We start from the raw sequence: 5,597 nt of genomic DNA, 5'->3' as shown, positions 1-5,597 counted from the left end.
GCATAATAAGGCCTTAAACGGCAAATCGTCAATTTGGCTCTAAGAGAAGCGGCACTTTTTGGCCAAATCTTATGATTTGGCGATATCTCGCAAACGCTACAACCAATTTTGTTCAAATCGTCTCCTTTTGGCAAAATAAGCATAATAAGGCCTTAAACGGCAAATCGTCAATTTGGCTTATATAGAAGCGGCACTTTTGGCCAAATTGTACAATTTGGCGTTATCTCGCAAACGCTACAACCAATTTTGTTCAAATCGTCTCCTTTTGGCAAAATAAGCATAATAAGGCCTTAAACGGCAAATCGTCAATTTGGCTCTAATAGAAGCGGCACTTTTTGGCCAAATTGTACAATTTGGCGTTATCTCGCAAACGCTACAACCAATTTTGTTCAAATCGTCTCCTTTTGGCAAAATAAGCATAATAAGACCTTAAACGGCAAATCGTCAATTTGGCTCTAATAGAAGCGGCACTTTTTGGCCAAATCTTATGATTTGGCGATATCTCGCAAACGCTACAACCAATTTTGTTCAAATCGTCTCCTTTTGGCAAAATAAGCATAATAAGGCCTTAAACGGCAAATCGTCAATTTGGCTCTAATAGAAGCGGCACTTTTTGGCCAAATCGTACAATTTGGCGATATCTCGCAAACGCTTCAACCAATTTTGTTCAAATCGTCTCCTTTTGGAAAAATAAGCATAATAAGGCCTTAAACGGCAAATCGTCAATTTGGCTCTAATAGAAGCGGCACTTTTTGGCCAAATCGTACAATTTGGCGATATCTCGCAAAAGCTACAACCAATTTTGTTCAAATCGTCTCCTTTTGGCAAAATAAGCATAATAAGGCCTTAAACGGCAAATCGTCAATTTGGTTCTAATAGAAGCGGCACTTTTTGTCCAAATCTTATGATTTGGCGTTATCTCGCATACGCTACAACCAATTTTGTTCAAATCGTCTCCTTTTGGCAAAATAAGCATAATAAGGCCTTAAACGGCAAATCGTCAATTTGGCTTATATAGAAGCGGCACTTTTTGGCCAAATTGTACAATTTGGCGTTATCTCGCAAACGCTACAACCAATTTTGTTCAAATCGTCTCCTTTTGGCAAAATAAGCATAATAAGGCCTTAAACGGCAAATCGTCAATTTGGCTCTAATAGAAGCGGCACTTTTTGGCCAAATCTTACGATTTGGCGATATCTCGCAAACGCTACAACCAATTTTGTTCAAATCGTCTCCTTTTGGCAAAATAAGCATAATAAGGCCTTAAACGGCAAATCGTCAATTTGGCTCTAATAGAAGCGGCACTTTTTGGGCAAATCTTATGATTTGGCGATATCTCGCAAACGCTACAACCAATTTTGTTCAAATCGTCTCCTTTTGGCAAAACAAGCATAATAAGGCCTTAAACGGCAAATCGTCAATTTGGCTCTACTAGAAGCGGCACTTTTTGGCCAAATCGTACAATTTGGCGATATCTCGCAAACGCTACAACCAATTTTGTTCAAATCGTCTCCTTTTGGCAAAATAAGCATAATAAGGCTTTAAACGGCAAATCGTCAATTTGGTTCTAATAGAAGCGGCACTTTTTGTCCAAATCTTATGATTTGGCGTTATCTCGCATACGCTACAACCAATTTTGTTCAAATTGTCTCCTTTTGGCAAAATAAGCATAATAAGGCCTTAAACGGCAAATCGTCAATTTGGCTCTAATAGAAGCGGCACTTATTGGCCAAATCGTACAATTTGGCGATATCTCGCAAACGCTGCAACCAATTTTGTTCAAATCGTCTCCTTTTGGCAAAATAAACATAATAAGGCCTTAAACGGTAAATCGTCAATTTGGCTCTAATAGAAGCGGCACTTTTTGGCCAAATCGTACAATTTGGCGATATCTCGCAAAAGCTACAACCAATTTTGTTCAAATCGTCTCCTTTTGGCAAAATAAGCATAATAAGGCCTTAAACGGCAAATCGTCAATTTGGCTCTTATAGAAGCGGCACTTTTTGACCAAATCGTGTAAATCGTACGATTTCGTGCTATTTCCGTCATTCTTAACAATACTGAGCTTAAAAATAGTCAAATACGTGAAATCGGCGAGTTTCGTCGGAAATTGCCCGAAAACCACGATTTGGCGTTATTTCGCCAACGCTACAACCAATTTTGTTCAAATCGACTCCTTTTGGCAAAATAAGCATAATAAGGCCTTAAACGGCAAATCGTCAATTTGGCTCTAATAGAAGCGGCACTTTTTGGCCAAATCTTACGATTTGGCGATATCTCGCAAACGCTACAACCAATTTTGTTCAAGTCGTCTCCTTTCGGCAAAATAAGCATAATAAGGCCTTAAACGGCAAATCGTCAATTTGGCTCTACTAGAAGCGGCACTTTTTGGCCAAATCGTACAATTTGGCGATATCTCGCAAACGCTACAACCAATTTTGTTCAAATCGTCTCCTTTTGGCAAAATAAGCATAATAAGGCCTTAAACGGCAAATCGTCAATTTGGCTCTACTAGAAGCGGCACTTTTTGGCCAAATCGTACAATTTGGCGATATCTCGCAAAAGCTACAACCAATTTTGTTCAAATCGTCTCCTTTTGGCAAAATAAGCATAATAAGGCCTTAAACGGCAAATCGTCAATTTGGTTCTAATAGAAGCGGCACTTTTTGTCCAAACCTTATGATTTGGCGTTATCTCGCATACGCTACAACCAATTTTGTTCAAATCGTCTCCTTTTGGCAAAATAAGCATAATAAGGCCTTAAACGGCAAATCGTCAATTTGGCTCTAAGAGAAGCGGCACTTTTTGGCCAAATCTTATGATTTGGCGATATCTCGCAAACGCTACAACCAATTTTGTTCAAATCGTCTCCTTTTGGCAAAATAAGCATAATAGGGCCTTAAACGGCAAATCGTCAATTTGGCTCTAATAGAAGCGGCACTTTTTGGCCAAACCGTACAATTTGGCGATATCTCGCAAAAGCTACAACCAATTTTGTTCAAATCGTCTCCTTTTGGCAAAATAAGCATAATAAGGCCTTAAACGGCAAATCGTCAATTTGGTTCTTATAGAAGCGGCACTTTTTGACCAAATCGTGTAAATCGTACGATTTCGTGCTATTTCCGTCATTCTTAACAATACTGAGCTTAAAAATAGTCAAATCCGTGAAATCGGCGAGTTTCGTCGGAAATTGCCCGAAAACCACGATTTGGCGTTATTTCGCCAACGCTACAACCAATTTTGTTCAAATCGTCTCCTTTTGGCAAAATAAGCATAATAAGGCCTTAAACGGCAAATCGTCAATTTGGCTCTAATAGAAGCGGCACTTTTTGGCCAAATTGTACAATTTGGCGTTATCTCGCAAACGCTACAACCAATTTTGTTCAAATCGTCTCCTTTTGGCAAAATAAGCATAATAAGGCCTTAAACGGCAAATCGTCAATTTGGCTCTAATAGAAGCGGCACTTTTTGGCCAAATCTTATGATTTGGCGATATCTCGCAAACGCTACAACCAATTTTGTTCAAATCGTCTCCTTTTGGAAAAATAAGCATATTAAGGCCTTAAACGGCAAATCGTCAATTTGGCTCTAATAGAAGCGACACTTTTTGACCAAATCGTGTAAATCGTACGATTTCGTGCTATTTCCGTCATTCTTAACAATACTGAGCTTAAAAATAGTCAAATCCATGAAATCGGCGAGTTTCGTCGGAAATTGCCCGAAAACCACGGTTTGGCGTTATTTCACCAACGCTTCAACCAATTTTGTTCAAATCGTCTCCTTTTGGCAAAATAAGCATAATAAGGCCTTAAACGGCAAATCGACAATTTGTCTCTAATAGAAGCGGCACTTTTTGGCCAAATCTTATGATTTGGCGATATCTCGCAAACGCTACAACCAATTTTGTTCAAATCGTCTCCTTTTGGCAAAATAAGCATAATAAGGCCTTAAACGGCAAATCGTCAATTTGGCTCTAATAGAAGCGGCACTTTTTGGCCAAATTGTACAATTTGGCGATATCCCGCAAACGCTACAACCAATTTTGTTCAAATCGTCTCCTTTTGGCAAAATAAGCATAATAAGGCCTTAAACAGCAAATCGTCAATTTGGCTCTAATAGAAGCGGCACTTTTTGGCCAAATCGTACAATTTGGCGATATCTCGCAAACACTACAACCAATTTTGTTCAAATCGTCTCCTTTTGGCAAAATAAGCATAATAAGGCCTTAAACGGCAAATCGTCAATTTGGCTCTACTAGAAGCGGCACATTTTGGCCAAATCGTACAATTTGGCGATATCTCGCAAAAGCTACAACCAATTTTGTTCAAATCGTCTCCTTTTGGCAAAATAAGCATAATAAGGCCTTAAACGGCAAATCGTCAATTTGGTTCTAATAGAAACGGCACTTTTTGTCCAAACCTTATGATTTGGCGTTATCTCGCATACGCTACAACCAATTTTGTTCAAATCGTCTCCTTTTGGCAAAATAAGCATAATAAGGCCTTAAACGGCAAATCGTCAATTTGGCTCTAAGAGAAGCGGCACTTTTTGGCCAAATCTTATGATTTGGCGATATCTCGCAAACGCTACAACCAATTTTGTTCAAATCGTCTCCTTTTGGCAAAATAAGCATAATAGGGCCTTAAACGGCAAATCGTCAATTTGGCTCTAATAGAAGCGGCACTTTTTGGCCAAACCGTACAATTTGGCGATATCTCGCAAAAGCTACAACCAATTTTGTTCAAATCGTCTCCTTTTGGCAAAATAAGCATAATAAGGCCTTAAACGGCAAATCGTCAATTTGGCTCTTATAGAAGCGGCACTTTTTGACCAAATCGTGTAAATCGTACGATTTCGTGCTATTTCCGTCATTCTTAACAATACTGAGCTTAAAAATAGTCAAACCCGTGAAATCGGCGAGTTTCGTCGGAAATTGCCCGAAAACCACGATTTGGCGTTATTTCGCCAACGCTACAACCAATTTTGTTCAAATCGTCTCCTTTTGGCAAAATAAGCATAATAAGGCCTTAAACGGCAAATCGTCAATTTGGCTCTACTAGAAGCGGCACTTTTTGGCCAAATCGTACAATTTGGCGATATCTCGCAAACGCTACAACCAATTTTGTTCAAATCGTCTCCTTTTGGCAAAATAAGCATAATAAGGCCTTAAACGGCAAATCGTCAATTTGGCTCTACTAGAAGCGGCACTTTTTGGCCAAATCGTACAATTTGGCGATATCTCGCAAACGCTACAACCAATTTTGTTCAAATCGTCTCCTTTTGGCAAAATAAGCATAATAAGGCCTTAAACGGCAAATCGTCAATTTGGCTCTAATAGAAGCGGCACTTTTTGGCCAAATCTTATGATTTGGCGATATCTCGCAAACGCTACAACCAATTTTGTTCAAATCGTCTCCTTTTGGCAAAATAAGCATAATAAGGCCTTAAACGGCAAACCGTCAATTTGGCTCTAATAGAAGCGGCACTTTTTGGCCAAATTGTACAATTTGGCGATATCTCGCAAACGCTACAACCAATTTTGTTCAAATCGTCTCCTTTTGGCAAAATAAGCATAATAAGGCCTTAAACGGCAAATA

Source organism: Euwallacea fornicatus, unplaced genomic scaffold (assembly GCF_040115645.1).
Source record: "Euwallacea fornicatus isolate EFF26 unplaced genomic scaffold, ASM4011564v1 scaffold_99, whole genome shotgun sequence".
Lineage (NCBI taxonomy): Eukaryota > Metazoa > Arthropoda > Insecta > Coleoptera > Curculionidae > Euwallacea > Euwallacea fornicatus.
The sequence above is the reverse complement of the archived record's forward strand: the minus strand, read 5'-3'. Positions refer to the sequence as shown.